The sequence below is a fragment of the Neopsephotus bourkii genome, unplaced genomic scaffold (assembly GCF_033783945.1).
Source record: "Neopsephotus bourkii isolate Nb327-2 ecotype Australia unplaced genomic scaffold, CSIRO-AGI_Nbou_v1 NB_1767, whole genome shotgun sequence".
Taxonomy (NCBI): Eukaryota; Metazoa; Chordata; class Aves; order Psittaciformes; family Psittacidae; genus Neopsephotus; species Neopsephotus bourkii.
Window position 1 is genome coordinate 9,708,830 of NW_026902241.1, and position 18,705 is coordinate 9,727,534.

The 18,705-nt window shown below is 45.3% G+C and overlaps 1 pseudogene; it reads left to right on the forward strand.

Moving 5' to 3' along the window:
- Positions 1-720: 720 nt before the first annotated feature.
- Positions 721-13,634, forward strand: LOC133225789 (sulfotransferase 6B1-like; annotated as a pseudogene).
- Positions 13,635-18,705: the final 5,071 nt, after the last annotated feature.

Below are 18,705 nucleotides of genomic sequence, written 5' to 3' on the forward strand. Positions count from 1 at the left end.
AAACACACCCAATTTATAGATCCTTCACCTAAGCAGATAAGAAGTAAAACCAGAAGATACACGAGGAAAGAATAAAGTGTTCAATGACTTTTTGCTTCATTCTTCTAAAGCTGGTTAATTCTGCCTTGACATGTAGACATGCAGAGTTTTGCATAGAAATAATACTTAAAATAGTTGGAAAAAAAATCAGTGGATTCAAAAGCAGATTATGTGAAAGTGCTGACACAAGCCATCTTTGAACAACTACAAATTATCTGGTACCTAGAAAGATACCAAATGCATGGAGGAGGACATACATAAATTTAAAAAATAAATCACAAATTTAAAAGGTTGAGTAAAAAGAATCAAAGCAGTCACCTTAACTTGATACCTGGAAGTTTCCTAGCAAAAATGATTAAGTAACCAACCAAGAAGCAAGTATAAACTATGTCAAAATTGGTTTTGTTATTTCTTTAAAAGAAAACTTGCCTCTTGAATAAGACATGGACAGAAGATACAATAGATGACAGCATGAGAAAGGCTCAGAAATTATATGACAACATATAACCTAGATCAACAAATAGCCTCATATGTGGAGATGGAAGCTTATGAATGTGGCATTTAATTTCATTCCTGAATAAACACCCTACCTGCTGTGCTAATATGTTGCATAAATGTTTTCTTCATTGGGAAAGCAGCCTGTACCTGTTTCTTTGGAAAGAGGTCCACAAGGAAACAAACATGAGCAGAAATAGGGGGAGAGTCATTGAAATAGTGGACAAGTCTTCACAGGGCGAAAAGGTTCCCACAGAAAGCATACTGTTTGCTATAGAGGTATTCTACATTTCTACACTTACTAGCCCAGAACTTTGGAAGCTCTGAAATTTTTTGAAACCTGGAGCAACGATATGATCCTAGCAGGCTATCCTAAAACAGGTGAGTGTTGTTTTCTTGATAAGTAGTATACAATGATGAAATCCAGAAGATTGAGTTATCATTTTACACTGCAGTAATACATGAGAAAAGCTTATGGTGGTATCAGACACAACAGGATCATGAACTTAAGTTGTAAGCATTCTCAAACTGTTTCTCAAAGCAGGGGGAAGACCTAACCTTCTAAGTCAGGTTTCGTGTCTCAAGGTTTTGTCCAGAGAAGTTTTAAAACTTTGAGGGTGGAAATTCATCACTCACTGGAAATCTCTTGCAGTGTAGTGTGGGGTTTGTTTGTTTATTTGTTTTTCACATCTATGCAGTCAGACACCCCTTTGTTGTGATTTGTAATATGCCCCTTTTGTAATTTCTTGGCCAGTAAGTCTAGTAGTGAAAGATTGCAGTGATATTCCACCTTGCCTTACTTTTTATTGCTCCAGCCTAAGAAAACCAAGTCTTTCTACCTCTCTACGCATTACATTTTCTTCAGCTCCCAGTGATTTCACAGAAATCCAGCAAGACTCCCTCCAGATTCTTAAAATTGCTTGTGCTTCAGTGCAGGAACTACGCAGTTCAGCCAGTGAACTCACCAGTGTCGGGTAAAGCAGGATAATTACAACCCTTGATATTCTGAACACTCTTGCTAATAAAGTCCAGAGGAGGGCCACGAGGATGATCAGGGGACTGGAGCACTTCTCATATGAAGACAGGCTGGGAATGTTGGGACTGTTCATCCTGGAGAAGAGAAGGCTGCGTGGAGACCTCATAGCAGCCTTCCAGTATCTGAAGGGGGCTTATAAGGATGATGGGGATGGACTATTCATTAGGGACTGTATGATAGGACAAGGGGTAACGGGTTCAAACTGAAACAGGGGAAGTTTAGATTGGATATAAGGAAGAAGTTCTTTCCTGTTAGGGTGGTGAGGCACTGGAATGGGTTGCCCAGGGAAGTTGTGAATGCTCCATCCCTGGTGGTGTTCAAGGCCAGGGTGGACAGAGCCTTGGGTGACATGGTTTAGTGTGAGGTGTCCTTGCCCATGGCAGGGGAGTTGGAACTAAATGATCTCAAGGTGCTTTCCAACCCTAACTATTCTATGATTCTATGTTGCTACCCTACTCACTGCAAGAGCAATACAGGGAGTATACCCTGCTAATGAGGGCAGGAGAACTGATAATTCCATAGACTTACTGCATTGCAGAATGCAGTTGATTCCCTTGTATCTAAATGTAGGAAAGACATGAATGCCACCATAACTCTTAGATTATTTCCTCTTTCTTTCAATATGGTCATTTTAAATGCTTTTATTTATTTTTTTTTTCCATATGCACTTTAGAGAAATATCTCAATAGGTCAGTCAGCTGATTGGAGCTAGCCCAGCTACAGCCGCAGCTGGCACGCTACAGCAACCGCAAGGTTCTACCAAGATTAGGAAAATCAGAGGGGATAGCGCAGAGGCATCGCGATTCCCAACATTTCCCAGCGTTTCCTGTTTTCCGAAGTCCCAGCAGCCCTTGCGAAAGAGCGGCTGACGTGGCGGGGGGCGTTCCCACGGTGACGGCGGGAGATTTAAATTCGGCTGAAACTCGCTACTCGCATTCAGTCAGCTGATTGGAGCTAGCCCAGCTAGAGCCGCAGCCGGCAAGCTACAGCGACCACGAGCTTCTACCGAGATTAGGAAAATCAGAGGGGATAGGGCAGAGCCATCGTGATTCCCGACATTTCCCGACGTTTCCTGATTCCTGAAGTCCCAGCAGCCCTTGCGAAAGAGCGGCTGATGTGGCGGGGGGTGTTCCCACGGTGACGGCGACCACCCCCCTGCCCCTTGGCTTGAAAGAGCCTTTGAGAGGGCAGCGATGCCCACCAGGCCCAGGGAAGAACAGGTAGGTCGTTTTGCTGACCAATATGGTCGTCTCCAGAAAGAGAGCTAACAGTAAGAGGGCTGTAGCAACTCAGACAGAGACCCCGACTCTAACCGTGGCTGTTCAGGTCTCTGGATGCAGGGAGTGCCAGAGCCTGCTACTGCCGGGGGAGGGAGGACAGCATTCCACCTGCGTGAGGTGTGAGCAGGTAGAAGATCTGCTTAGCTTGGTGGCTAAACTTAAGGAGGAGGTTGAGACGCTGAGGAGCATCGGGGAGTGTGAAAGGGAGATCGACTGGTGGAGTAACTCCCTGGCTGGCCAGTTGGAACGGCTCCAGGGAGATACCCCCCAAAAGGGGATGGACCCCCTGCCCTCTCAGACAGAGGGGGATGGCCCGAGACAGCCCCTGTCATGTAGCTGTCGACCAGAGGTAGGGGACCAAAAAGTTGATGAGGGTTGGAAGCGAGTTCCGGTTCGGCGTTGTGGGCAGCCCTCCTCCCTTCCTGCCCCGCTTCCCCAGGTGTCCCTCCGTAATAGGTTTGAGGCCCTAGATCTTGAAGGAGAGGTAGGTGAGGATGTGGTGCAAGGCCCGCCTACAAGGCCACGTAGGAAAAGCAGTCGACTTCGCACCTCAAGACTGCCTCTGGTAAGAAAGAAAGAAGGGTCATTGTAGTGGGTGATTCCATTCTGAAAGGAACAGAGGGCCCGATATGCAGAGTTGACCCTCATCACAGGGAAGTGTGTAGTCTGCCTGGAGCCCGGATCAGGGATATCACCAGGGCGCTCCCCAACCTGGTGCACCCGACAGACTACTACCCGCTGCTGGTCTTCCAGACGGGTGAGGGGGAAGCTGCTTCCCGCAGTCTGAGGGGGATGAAGAAAGACTACAGGGCCTTGGGGCGGATGGTGAAAGACTCTGGGGCTCAAGTGATCTTCTCCTCACTCCTTCCATCTTCCATTGATGATGTGGGACTGAATGGGAAAATTCAGTCCATAAACGATTGGCTTCGAGGCTGGTGCTGCAGGCAGGGCTTTGGATTCTTTGATAACGGCTGGTTTTATAGGGCACCAGTCTGGACAATGGCATGTGGGAAAGGTTTATCGCACAGAGGCAAAAGGATGCTGGGGCACGAATTAGCAGGGCTCATTTGGAGAGCTTTAAACTAGATTCAAAGGGGGATGGGGTTGTAGCTGGGCTTGCCTCAGTGGGACAGCGCTCCAGAATTGATGAAGACTGGGAGGCCTCCTGTAATCCTAGGGTGAAATCGGTGTGCTCAGCTCGCTCCCTGAACTGTCTGTACACCAATGCGCGCAGCATGGGAAATAAGCAGGAGGAGCTAGAAACCTGTGTTAAGTCAGGAGATGATGACCTGGTGGCAATTACAGAGACGTGGTGGGACAGCTCACATGACTGGAATATAGTCATGGAGGGCTATGTCCTTTTCAGGAAAGACAGGCCAGCCAGGCGGGGTGGTGGGGTTGCTCTTTATGTGCGAGAGCAGCTACAATGTGTTGAGTTCTGTCCGGGGACAGATGATGAGCGAGTCGAGAGTCTGTGGGTGAGAATTAAGGGGCAGGCTGGCAGGGGCGATACTGTTGTGGGGGTCTGTTACAGGCCACCGGATCAGGGTGAGGAAGTTGACGAGGCCTTCTATAGGCAGCTGAGAGCGGCCTCACAGTCACAGGCCGTGGTCGTCGTGGGGGATTTTAACTTCCCTGATGTTTGCTGGAAGGACTACTCGGCAACCCAGCCGCAGTCCAGGAGGTTCCTCCAGTGTATGGATGATAACTTCCTCATGCAAATGGTGGATGAGCCAACCAGGAGAGGTGCGCTGCTGGATCTCATCCTCACTAACAAGGAGGGTCTGGTCGAAGGAGTGAAGGTTGAGGGCTGCCTTGGTTGCAGCGACCACGAGATGGTGGAATTCAGGATCTTGTGTGGTAGGGCCAGTAGAATAGCAAGTAGAATTGCAACCCTGGACTTTAGCAGGGCAAACTTTGGCCTCTTCAAGCAATTGCTAGGGGAAATCCCATGGGCTAGGCTGCTTGAAGGTAAAGGGGCCCAAGATAGTTGGTTGACGTTCAAGGACTGCTTTTTCCGAGCTCAAGATCAGAGCATCCCGACACATAGGAAGTCAAGGAAGAGGGTCAGGAGACCTGCGTGGCTAAATAGGGAATTGCTGGGTATACTGAAGTGGAAGAGGAGAGTTTACAGGTCATGGAAGGAAGGGCTGGCCACTTGGGAGGAATATAAGGCTGCTGCTAAAGGATGTAGGAAAGCAGCTAGGATGACTAAGGCCTCCTTGGAATTAAAGCTGGCAAGAAGGGTCAAGGACAGCAGAAAGAGTTTTTTCAAATACATGGCAGATAAAACTAACACCAGAGGCAATGTAGGCCCGCTGATGAACGGGACGGGTGCCCTGGTGACAGAAGATACAGAGATGGCAGAGTTACTGAATGCCTTCTTTGTCTCTGTCTACTCTGCTGGAGGCAGTCCTGAAGAGCCCTGTACCGCTGAGACCTCAGATGGAGACAGGTCAACGGAGCGGTTTGCCTTAGTCGATGAGGAATGGGTTAGAGACCAGTTGAGCAATCTGGACATCCAGAAATCCATGGGTCCAGATGGGATGCACCCGCGGGTGCTGAGGGAACTGGCGGAGGTCATTGCTAGACCGCTCTCCATCATCTTTACCAAGTCTTGGGAAACGGGAGAGGTGCCTGAGGACTGGAGGAAAGCAAATGTCACTCCCGTCTTCAAAAAGGGCAAGAAGGAGGACCCGGGTAACTATAGACCAGTCAGCCTCACCTCCATTCCTGGGGAAGTGATGGAACACCTTATCCTTGGTGCCATCTTAAGGCATAGCAAGGATAAGAGGGTTATGAGGGGCAGTCAACATGGCTTCACCAAGGGGAAGTCATGCTTGACCAATCTCATAGCCTTTTATGAGGAAATAACACGGTGGATGGATGATGGCAGAGCAGTGGATGTGGTCTACCTTGACTTCAGCAAAGCGTTTGACACAGTCTCCCACAGCATCCTTGCAGCTAAATTGAGGAAGTGTGGTCTGGATGATCGGGTAGTGAGGTGGACTGTGAACTGGCTGAAGGAGAGAAGCCAGAGAGTTGTAGTCTATGGGGCGGACTCTAGTTGGAGGCCTGTATCTAGTGGAGTGCCTCAAGGGTCGGTACTGGGACCAGTATTATTTAATATATTCATCAATGATTTAGATGAGGGAATTGAGTGTACTATCAGCAAGTTTGCTGATGACACTAAGATGGGAGGGGTGGCCGACACGCCAGAAGGCTGTGCTGCCATCCAGCGAGACCTGGACAGGCTGGAGAGTTGGGCGGGGAATAACTTGATGAAATATAACAAGGGAAAGTGTAGAGTCCTGCATCTGGGCAGGAACAACCCCAGGTTCCAGTATAGGCTGGGGAACGACCTGTTAGAGAGCAGTGTAGGGGAGAGGGACCTGGGGGTCCTAGTGGACGACAGGGTGACCATGACACTGTGCCCTTGTGGCCAAGAAGGCCAATGGCATCCTGGGGTGTATTAGAAGGGGGGTGGTTAGTAGGTCGAGAGAGGTCCTCCTTCCCCGCTACTCACCCCTGGTGAGACCGCATCTGGAATATTGTGTCCAGTTCTGGGCCCCTCAGTTTAAGAAGGACAGGGACCTTCTGGTGAGAGTCCAGCGCAGGGCAACTAAGATGATTAAGGGAGTGGAGCATCTCCCTTATGAGGAAAGACTGAGGGAGCTGGGTCTCTATAGCTTGGAGAAGAGGAGACTGTGGGGTGACCTTATTAGTGTATATAAATATATAAAGGGAGAGTGTCACGAGGATGGAGCCAGGCTCTTCTCAGTGTCAAACAATGACAAGACAAGGGGCAATGGGTATAAACTGGAACACAAGAGGTTCCACTTAAACTTGAGAAGAAACTTCTTCTAAGTGAGGGTGACAGAACACTGGAACAGGCTGCCCAGGGAGGTTGTGGAGTCTCCTTCTTTGGAGACATTCAAAACCCGCCTGGACACGTTCCTGTGTAACCTTATCTAGGTGTTCCTGCTCCGGCAGGGGGATTGGACTAGATGATCTTTTGAGGTCCCTTCCAATCTCTAACATACTGTGATACTGTGTGATACTGTGTTTTGCAGAAAATCACAGAATCATAGAATCATAGATTGGTTTGTGTTGGAAAGGACCTTAAGATCATCTAGTTCCAACCCCAAGTTTTCCTTGTGCCTTAGCATGGTTTCCAGGAGAATCTGCTCCAAGATTTTGCCAGGCATAGAGTTGAGATTGACTTGTCTGTAGTTTCCCAGGTTTTCCATTTTCCCCTTCTTGAAAATGGGGGCTATATTACCCTTTTCCAGTCATCGGGAACTTCACCTGACTGCCATGATTTTTCAAATACAATGGACAGTGTCTTAGCAAATTCATTCTCCAGCTCCTTCAGACTCATGGTTGGATTTCACCAGGTCCCATGGACTTGTGCACATTCAGATCCTTAGGGTAATCTCCAACCTCATCCTTTCCTACAGTGGGCCCAAGGTCTTTCTTACAGTCCCTGCCTCTGCCTTCCAAGATTTGGGTGATGTGGTCAGAGCATTTGCCAGTGAAGACTGAGAAGAAGTCTGAGAAGATTGAGAACCTCAGCCTTCTCCAAATTCACGGTAGCCAGTTCTCTCATTAGCTTCTGGAGAGGGCCCACAATATCCCTAGTCTGTCTTTTGTTTGCAATATACCTACAGAAGCCCTTCCTGTTACCTTTGACATCCCTAGACAGAGTTAATTCTAATTGGACCTTAACTTTACTCACCTGATCCCTAGCTTGCTGGACAATGTTCCTGTATTCTTCCCAGGCCATCTGTCCTCACTTCACCTAAGCTTCCTTTTTACGTCTGAAAATGAGGAATTGCTGATCCTTATCCCTTTGTGTGCAGTCTGTAGAGCTGTGCACAGGTAGAAATGGTTTCAAGTTATGAGGGTTCACCTCATAACCACTGGGCCCAGTGGCTTTTATCAGTATGACCTTTTTCAGGATGCCCTGTCCTGCAGCCTGTCTCATGTGAAATGGTTCTCTATGTCAGGGGCTGGTAGAAGCCTACACCACCAGTGCGTCCCTGTGGGTTTTCCAAGGGATAAGATAACGTCTTCTCTGGGCTCACTTATTTTTGTTATCCATAATTCCTGAAAAGGCACATGTCACTGAATAAGCTACTTTTGTCCCGCCACATTTCTTCCCACTTGCTTTAAAGAGGATGAACAAACCGCCTTCAAGAAGAATTATACAAATCCATCTGCCACCTCATCTCCTTCTACCATCCATGCTCCAAAGCAAGGCTAAGGTGAGTCTTCTCATTGCATTGCACTGCAAAAGTTTTTTCACTCCAAATTAGCTTTCCTGTGTCTGAGTGAGATGTGTTTTCTGCACTTTCACCTGAGCTGGTCAATGCATAGGCGCATTTCCAAAGTTGAAGAGGCAGAGTGTTATGTACTGAGGCTCTCATCCTCTCCCAGTAGCAGCTTTGCTAATGTAAGAGGTGGGCTGAGTGGCATTGTCCCTTCTGATCTCTGTCAGAAAGATGCTTACAGGTTTGCATCAGAAAATGCAGCAAAGGCAAGCAGTTATTCTCTTTGCTTCAACTTGCCTCCAAGACCACAGTAGCTGTGGAAAGCTCATTACAGGCTGGGGTTAAGATTGTTTTTAATGGGAATTGCTGCAGAAAGAAGCAAGGGTACACACACAGCCTGATTGTGGCTCTCCTGTTCAGTAACCCATGAGCCCATTTCTCAGAAACGGAACTAAATCAGAAGCATGTCTCAGGAGCACCACTGAAAAGCTTCTTGCTTTCAGCCTGAAGTTCAAGTTAGCAGCAAGTGGACTGTGAATGCTCTGATTTCTTACTCAAGAAAAGGAATTAGACCAGCATTGTATGGTCTGGTGTGTGTTAGGGGACAAGAAAGTTTGCAGACAACAGCAAGTTGGGCAGAAGTATTGATCTGCTAGAGGGTAGGAAGGCTTTACAGAGGGATCTGAACAGGCTGCATCAATGGGCTGAGGCCAACTGTATGAGTTTCAATGAAGCCCAGTTCCGGGTCTTGCACGTGGGTCACCACAACTCCATGCAACACTACAGGCTTGGGGAAGAGTGGCTAGAAAGATGCCCAGAAGAAAAGGACCTGGGAATGCTGGTCAACAGCTTATGAGCCAGCTTGTGTCAAGGCGGCCAAGAAGGCCATGACCACCCTGGCTTGTAACAGAAATAGTGTTGCCAGAAGGATTAGGGATGTAATTGTCCTGTACTCAGCACTGGTGACATCACACCTCAAATTCTATATTCAGTTTTGGACCCCTCACTACAAGACAGAGACTGAGGTGCTGGAGCGGGTCCAGAGAAGGACAACAAAGCTGGTGAAGGGCCTGGAGCACAAGTCTTACAAGGATCAACTCAGGGATCTGGGATTGTTTAGCCTGGAGAAAAGGAGGCTCAGGGGAGATCTTACAGCTCTCTGCAGCTACTTGACAGGAGGATGAAGTGAGTTGGTGCCAGTTTCTTTTCTCATGTAACAAGCAATAGGACAAGAGGAAATGGCCTCAAATTGCGCTGGGGTTCTAGACTGGATATTAGGAAACATTTCTTCACCAGAAGGGTTGTCAAGCACTAGCACAGGCTGCCCAGGGAAGTGGTTGTGTCACCATCCCTGGGGGTATTTAAGAGTTGCGTAGAAGTGGTGGTTTCGGACATGGTTTAGTTGTGGAATTGGCAGTGCTAGACTTGGGATTGGACTTGATGATCTCAAAGGGTTTTTCCAATCTAAAAAATTCTATGACTCTATGATTCTGTTTGATGTGTTGAAAAGATGACATTTTTGTCAGTCATCAAATCAGAACCATATTATGTGCTTTCTTCCTCTAGATTCTTGTGCTACTTCGGAACCCCAAAGACACAGCTGTCTCCTATTATCAATTCTACAACAACATGCTAGTGATGCCATCCTTTGCCTCCTGGGATGAGTACTTTGCAGCCTTTATGAAGGGAAAATGTAATTTGTCCTGCATCCTCTGGCATTCCTCCTTATATAAGGGGCCTACACAGGATACTGTGCATGACAATCTTACTCCAACATACCTTTCAAGGCATTCTGAGGACAGGCAGAAAGGTCCATGTTATGGCAGTACCAGGGAGTACCACAGAATCAGTTTCTTTTGTCTCTTAATTCAGAAAGGGAAGATACCACTAGAAAGCTTTAGCCTGAGTTCCTTTCCTGCAGCAAAGCTTGTGGTTCGGTGCTACCTAGTGGTCAGAGCTGGGGGATCCTGTACTGACCTCAGCCAAAGAACAGACGTGTTGAGCTTGTCACCACTTCATCATCCTGATGTCACACTTAGAGAGCTGTCTGGGCTGACTCCTCTGATTTGATAAGGGCCTGTTTTGGACAATACTATACACATCTTTGTCCCGTTGTCTGCAGTGACCTGAGGATCCTATTTCAACCATTTAGGGGAATGGAACAAATACATTGACCACAAGAGGATCATGATGATAAGTTGCAAGGAACTCAAAGAGGTGCAGCATCTCACCCAGCTCTTCATTGATGAGTGCATTGTGTACCCCTCCTGATACATATGACTGTGGGGAAGAAGAAACACTTGGATCAATCCTGTCTGTCCCTTTAGACTTTCTGAGCTACTTGTTTTTGTCTGGGGGAGGCCCATGGGGATTAGGAGGAGGATAGACTGCCCCTTTATGGAAGGAGTCATATCTGGCACAGGCACAGTTGCTTCTGGGAGAAAAGACCTTGAAGCTGAGGCCACCATGTGTGGGTTCCCTCTCTGACAGAGCTTCTAGAATTCCTTGATGACAGTGTGGGAGACAACCTCCTCTGCTAGGCTTCCCACCTGCTGCTGGGTTCATGCCACAGCCACAGGGTCAAGTATTTTGGTTTCACCTCTACTATGTTCCTTTGGTCAGGACCAGGTGCTGGGAATTAAAGAGACTTCTGCCTTCTTTGGATTCTCCCTGTGTGAGGAAGATTTTCACAGAATTGCCAAGAAAACTAGTTTCCAAGCTATGAAAGAAAAATCCAAAGAAACACATGGAAAGTCTGGGGACATCCTCTTCTGGAAGGGTAGGTCTCTGCAAATGGAGAATCAACCTTTTAAAGTAGAACCACAGAAAGAATTCTGAGTAGGTTTCCTTACTTAGTCATGAAGTCACTGGGCTGTCTAGGAAGGAAAGGTGTGGGTGCATTCTCCCCTGTTGCATCATGTATAATAGGCCCCTGCAATTGGTGGGATTTGGGGACTGTGTGAAAATGTGCCACAGTGCCAGGCTTAAGGTCCTCAGCTATTGCTTTCATGTTGCTCTATTTCCCTGTGGCACTCCTATTTAGTTAGGCAAGTGAGGTGTGAAAGTGGGGCAAACACTGGCGTAGGTAATGGTAACAATTACACATCAGATCTGCTTAGTCTGGGTGGTTATTCTTTACAGCGAGGTTGTGGTGTGGCTGCTGCCTGGTGGGAAAAAAATGAGGCTGGTCCTGGATCACAGTTCCAGGCTGCATGTATCACTTCATGAACTTCCCCTTTGGGAAGAGGTGTGCTAATGGGGCAAGTGGCTCTTGAACCTCAAGGAAATACATTGCTTACTACTGAGCTGGCCTCACAGGCACCTTCTTGTTATGTACTCTATGAGAGCTGATGAACAGTCTTGATATGGTTAACTCTTAATGGATGTGTTAGTGGTGGTCCCAGAGATGGTCAGACCTGGAGCCAGGGTCAGTGCTCTGGCAGCCCAGCTTCTCCGCACAGCATCAAGAGTCTTGAGTTTCTAACACTGTGGGCTTGGGCTTGCTTTAATCCCTTTTCTTCACCACTCCTTGAAGGAAGACTCTACCATCTACCCCACAACCCTAAATAGCTTCCCCCTTCAGAGGGAGGCATTCATGAATGAGATTTTCCCTGTGACAAAACCATGTTCCCACCTCTTTCATGTATAAGAGCTTCATGAAACCACCTTGGAAACCCCCTATGGGAAGGGAAGGCATGGGGCAACCCACCAGCAATGTTCCCTGTGGCCTGCCTGCAGTTTTTATTTCTTATCTATGCTATGTTGCCTCTTGCAGGTAATCAGACTTCTCTGAGGCATAGATCAGATCCTTCCCACCTCATGTGGGCAATGATTCTGCCCCATTGCTGCCTAGGTATTATTTTCTCTTAGGAGTGACTGCCCCCAGTTTTCAGTACTTCTTGTTGTACACAAGGGTTGTTGGAATCTGGAGAGACCTCTTCTCTAAAGCTCAGAATGAAGAAATGGACCAAAAATTTGAAGACTCCCTAGGAGGAGCAAAGCTGGCAGCAAGGATGAAATAGATGTGTACTGCAAGGCTTCAAAATAAGCAGATGAGCTGCATGAGAGCAAGTCATGGTCCAAAGATGATTCGCCAAAGGTGGACTGTCTCCATGTTTCCTTTCCATGAGAAAAGAGAGAAACCCCTCAGAGATCTACCTGGAATCTCCAAGTATTTGGGTTGTAATTCTTAAGGATGTACTTTGCTTGATGCAACCAAATAAAATGTGTGAATACCTCAAGTGACAGTCTGGCATCCTTCCAGGAGGGCACAGTACACACGCATTATAGCACCAGTCTGGTGGTGTCCCTGTACTGCTTCAGATGGTGAATGAGGCCCTTGAGGTACTCAATGGTGAAGCAGAGGGGCCAACACAGGGCTCTTCTCCTGGCACACAATGGGCTTGACACGGTTTCATTGTGGGTTTGAGCCCCCAGAATGTCTGTGTACTGGGTTTAGATCTACCACGGCTACCCTGGTGTTGACGTGCAGCGAGGTCAGAGAGGCTTTTGACATGTTGGCAAACTCCTTCCTTTGATGCAGGGTGGAACTTCTCCATCTCTTACTTCCATAAGCTCTTAAGTAATAAACAGCTATATGTTTTCTAGAGTGTTTACTCCCATTGGCCTCTCTGGGAACAGTTACGTAAGTGGCAAATGGGAAAAACTACTACTTCTGAATGGAAGGATCAGGGGAAAGATGCGCCTTGATGACCCTGTTGCTGAACTTTTAAAACTGCATCCATTTATGCTACATAGGTGTGATTTCCACAGCCTTCTTGCTGGTGTAGATGTTCTTGCTGCCTGAACATGCTGCATGACCTCTTGTCACAACCAGTCTTGAAATACAGAAAAGATAAGGAAGTGCTGAGTCTGTCTGCAAAGGGATTTCAGTTCTTTGGAGAGTGGTTCCTCTGCCATATTCCCAGACAGATATATTTGCAGGAATCTCACACCTGACTAAGATTCAAAATTTGGCAACCTGCAATCAAAAATGTAATTAACAAAGCTGAGAAACCGGGAGCCTCTCAGGGCTCCCCTTACCCTGCCCATGGCCCAAGACCCCATGTTAGTCCCTGGGGCCATCAGCCCCTGCCTCAGCAGTGCTGAAGCAGGGTGGTCACCAGCTCCTCACAGCCTGCCCTGTCTGGCCACAGGCCCTGCCACGCTGGACCCATCTATGAGCCCATGTTATAGCCCATTCTCAGCCCATCACCTTCTCTATGGAGGTGTCTGATACCCAGTGCTGGGCTATGCCAGTGCCCCTGGCTGCCCTGCTGCTGGCTGGGGTGGTGGTACAGCCCTGGCTTCCAGGACCTGCCTCATATCTCCCTGACATAAGTAATATGGGATGTTGTGGATTTGGATCTGATGGGCAGCTCACAGCCTGCTTCTCAGTCAGGGTTTCTGAGCTTCTGTTCAAGAACTGCCCACATGAAATTGCTCTGCTCGAAGAAAGGTGTGTTTGTTTGAACCTATTAATTCCTGGAAGAGTAGGACTTCATCTAACTCTGGGCTTCCATGGGTGAAAATAGACAAGCCACCATGTCCCCTCACATTTTAATCTATTCCTTAATACACTCTCTTTACTACTTCCTACATGGTAATATCAAAAGCAAGAAATTGACCAGGGAACATGCCTGACCAGAAATGGGAAAACAGTCACTGAAATATTCAAAAAGCTTTTACTAAGAGAAAAAATGGCATCTCCAGATTTTATTTTTTTTTTTTTTTCCTGCAAGGCATTTTGTAGCCTAAGGGCTCTTAGCCCAGACACTTTGGAAGCTCTGAAATCCTTTGAAACTAGGAATGATGATGTGATTCTCACCATCTTTCCTAAAACTGCTGAGGCTTTCTTCCTTGATGAAGAAGCCTCTGCTTCAGTTCAGATGTGTGTGACTGCACGTAATACAGCAATAATGACCATGACAGGTTAATGATGACTTCAGCCTGCTGTGGAGGCACAGCAGCAGGGGCTGTTCCATGGAGGAGGGCAGGAGGACTGGTGTTTCCATAGAGTTCCTCCACAGCAGGACATGTTATTCCTGGGTGCTGCGTGGAGGTACAGGCCCACCTACCACCCACATTCATGGACCTTTTGCCCTTCTGTTCCCATGCGTTTTAATCCCAGAATTTGGAATACCTGGATGCCTTTGTGTTTTCTTCTAACCACTTAGAGAAATATCTTGACAGATCACTTGAAGAAAAAAAAGGAGGAGGTGGTGTTTGATCTGCATTACATCTTCATGCTCAACTTGCCTTTATTTTCTTTTCTCAGACAGGAAAGGTATTAAATTGAGGTCTCCTGTAAATATCAAAAGTATTTAAGATATCATTTGACTTTCACACTGTAACATCTCAAAATTCCAGCCATTCTTAAAAGAATTGTGTTAGAAAATGCTTTATACGACTTATTTTCAATGCAATGTGGCCAAGATTCAACCCATTTAATTAGATGGTGTGGTGGTGAATGATGAGTAAACTGAGAGATGCAGCCTAACTTTCAGCTTGAGAGCAGGAAAGGATTTCTGGCATATAAAACAACATTTCCCACAGCAATTATAGGAATATGACTTGGAGAGATGAACACAGACTCTCCTGCTGATTAAAAGGCTGAAACTGGATTTGGTCATTAAGAGGTAATGCAGTGATTGCACAGTTACACCTCTGAAAAGCAGTAAAAATCTTGAATATGACCTAAACTACTTTAAGCTGTGAAGACTGTTACTTCTGACTGGCTCCTCCAATTTTCCTTAATTTCTCTTCAGAAACTGCTGAACTATATTCCCTATTGATTAAGTGGTCATTGCAGGCTGGTTTACATTTGTTTCTACAGATATACTCATCAATCTTTTCTGACTTGTGATATCTTATAATTTTCCAACTGATGTTACCCAACCCTACTTTAAAGGATTTCCTTCTCCAGACTCTCAGTCTATGTATGCTTATGGTTGTACAGGCTGGAAATATTTGCTATAATAAAACTGCCCCTTCCTAAGACACACAGCTCTTAGTATTTTTTCTTGGGGTATTTTTTTTTTTTTTAGCTTTATCATTAGTTCAATGAACTTAATATTTCTAGTAAAATATTTATTTGTATTTGTTTACAATCCCATTAGAGAATTAAAAAATTCTGTTCCAGAAGAACAGTATCAACCTCATGTTCTGCCCCACTGGTGCTTTCTCAAAGCAAGCCTAAGCTGAATCTTCCTTTTTATTTAACCTGAAAGTGCTGTCATGAATAGCATTTTCATACAGGTTAGTTTTCCATTTTCTGCATAAGAAGTCTCTTCTAAGATTGTATGTAGGCTTTAATTATATATCTCCGAATGTGAAGTGCTGTTTACAGAGACTGTGGACACATTTTCTCTTGCAGCTACAGCTATAATGGCTCCATAGCTTGTTGCTGCCTTCAGCTTATCCCTGCCAAAGACAACTGCTCCCTCAAATTTCCTTGGGGAGCTGCTCCCTGGTCTCTTTCAACCCCAAGAATCCAAACTAGGATCTCTTTAACTCTGAAAGGACCTTGAGTTGTCCAAAGCTTAGAGGTGTACCTGGATATACCATGTCCCTTTAGTGGACACACCATAATCACCCAGAAGGCTGTAAACTCCTAAAGGTCACATTTAAGTTTAGATAAACGAGGAAAATCAACATTTAATATATGGAAACTCAGTTTCTTCTAAGTGAGAACAAAATGTAACAGACCTTTCAAGCCATTCTGCTTTCTCCTCATAGCTTTTTGTCTCCGTTCAACAACATTTAATGGCATTTTGGGCTGCAGCAGGCTCCAGACAGGCTGAATATTCCTGAGAAATTTGAGCTAGTGGCTGCCCCAAAGGCTAAGCTTACTTCCCTCTTCTGACTGTAGTTGTCTGCTCCTTCTTTTGCATGAGCTCTTGTGTTTGTTTGACATCCCCAGCTTTTTGAAGCGGCATGAAACACTCCGTTTTGGTGGCAGCAAGCTGTCAGATTGTCCCAGCTATCTTGCGCAAACCTCACCCCTGGTGCCTCTGGGTCTCCAAGAAAGAATTTTTCTGTTGCTTCAGAAGCTTTGCTCTGTCATTTTCTGCTTCTTTCAGGCATCTCCTAATATCTGCCCTTGCTGCAGGCTTCCTGCCTGCTGGGTCATGCACCCACACTCCAGACGGCTTTCTGGAGGGCTCTCTTTCACCCAGAGTACAGCAGCCCCAGCAAGGCAAACAAGCAACCCAGCCACTGAAAGTGAACAGGGTAGGCACAACATTGTGTGCATGCACCTCTTTGTATCCCCCTGCTTTGTAGAAAACAACTCTTCCGTCTTACTTCTCCATAGTCAGTTTATTGCAAAGAAAAATAAATACAGACAAGGAGCTAGGAATAATTCAAAATTCAATCTGTTATTCAACCCAGTTAGTGCCAGGACATTATGCTCCAGTGCTCCTCCTTTCCTTAATCCTTGCTTCATTATCCAGGTCCCACAGCTGAATATAAACCCAAGGTCATGAAAGGATGGTGGTGATGAAGAAGAAGAAACCTTTCTTCTTTGCTTAATATATCTTTATTCTTGTAGTTGCTGAATACTTTTCTTCTCAACGGTGAATTGGGAATTATCTTGACTCTGCAGTTGATGAAACAGTCATTTCAGTGATGAACATCTGAAGTCAATAAGCTATGAGGAATCGAAGGTGGGGTTAATGTTATTTAAAGTAAAGAATCTATCAGCTTTTAGTTAGTGTATTACTGAAATCATGTGCAATAGGTCATAATGACCCATTAAGATCAACTCGATGCTTGAAAGCAGAAATGGTCAGGAGACTGCTGTTCCTGCAAGTGAATTTTGAAGAATGTATATTTATGCGGTCCCATTGTGGGATTTCATTGAAACCTGAAATACCAAAACACATTATTGGAAAAAAATGCAAAATTTTACATAAAATTTTCTATTCAGACAAAAAAGCCCTTTTTTTTTTCTTGAAAATATTTTGGCAGGAGCTCTTACCATATACATAGAAATGTATTTTGAAAAACTAAAATTTTGGTTTGGCCATGACATAATTCTAATGATATATTTTTGCAAAGGAGAAATTTTGACAGCTTCAAACAAAAATGTCTAAAGAAAGTAGTTTTCACAAACAAAAGCCCTTACAAAAGGAACCTGCCCACTGGTTCCCTCCCTATTTTACCTCCTAGTTTTCCTTAGTGGAGCTGGGACCCAAAGACTTTTCACAGCAAGCTCACCCAGTGACAGCTGTGAAGCCTACAGAAACACCACTGTAACTCTGCTAAAGGTACAGCCAAAATGTAATTCTGTACAAATCCTGTATCAGAATTAGATGCTGTGAATGAGACAAGTAGCTGAATTCCCCGGGTCTCCTTGACTGGTGGGGATTGAGGCAGCTGTGAAGACCAGTTTCAAAGCAATGAAAGAGAAACCCTCAGAAACCCAGAAATACTTGGTATATTTTATTTTTGGACAAGGTGAGCTGAGAAGTCTTTGTAGGCATCTGTAAAAAAATCTGTTCTAGTTCTTAGTACTAATAATATCTATCAAATAATATCTGTCACAATTGTGCCTTGATAGCTCCTTTTAAATAGAAAAATGTGGGGACACATTTACAGAATGACAAAAGTAGCACTGAAGTTACATAAGTTCAGCTACCTAAAAGTTAGACAACTAAATTAGATTTAAGTATTATTCTAAGGGAAAGAGGTAAGTACTTGCAGTGGAAAGGTCATTAGTCTACCAGACTTCTGTCTTGGTGCATTATTTTCTGGGGGTATCCATTCTTTCCTGAGTTTTTTTTTTTTACTCTCTGAGAGAAAATCTCATTCAAAAATGAAATAATATTTTTTATCACTTATTTGAGAATAATTGTTGAAGGGTTATAGGAAAATAGGCCATATTTTTAAAAAAGTATTATGAATCACAGCTTGTCAGCTGAGCAGTACTGATCAATTATTGCACACTCCTCATGATAACAGTCCTATGTTTTCCTCACAAGGCTAAGCAACTGGGTGACCTGCTGTATTTGAACTCGGCAGAATAAGCTGGAATCTTATTTTGTCTGCTGGTAAATGTGACACAAATTTTCTATGAAGACAAAAAAAATCATTTGAAGTTTTATATCCTGGTGAGAAATTCCATTAACTTCATGAATGTTATATTTGCTTTTAGATGAAGCTGTACGTGACTCACTGGACATGAGGAAGGACTTAATATCATAAATTGAGTTTAAGCAAGAATTAAAGTACACAGATGAAACATTTTTCATTATGTAAATCACGGCTCAGGTGCTGCCTAATCCCTGAGGTGAAATGACTCCATTTTTGTCTTAAAGGTCTCTAGACATCCAAACCCTTCTTCAAGACATGTCCAAGAACTCTTCTGTCTTAACAGGCTCTGAGCCCTGGGGCTTCTTCAAACTATGTACAGCTCATTTGAGCTTCACAGTTAGATCTCATCTTTCCTTCATACTCAGCACTTTTGGAATATGAGGGGTTTTTATGAGCCTCCATCTGGGCCTCTCTAGATGGAAACAGCTGAAAATCCTAATAATTTTTAAACCTTTTTGCAAAGCATGTCGTGTTGATTCTCCAGGAC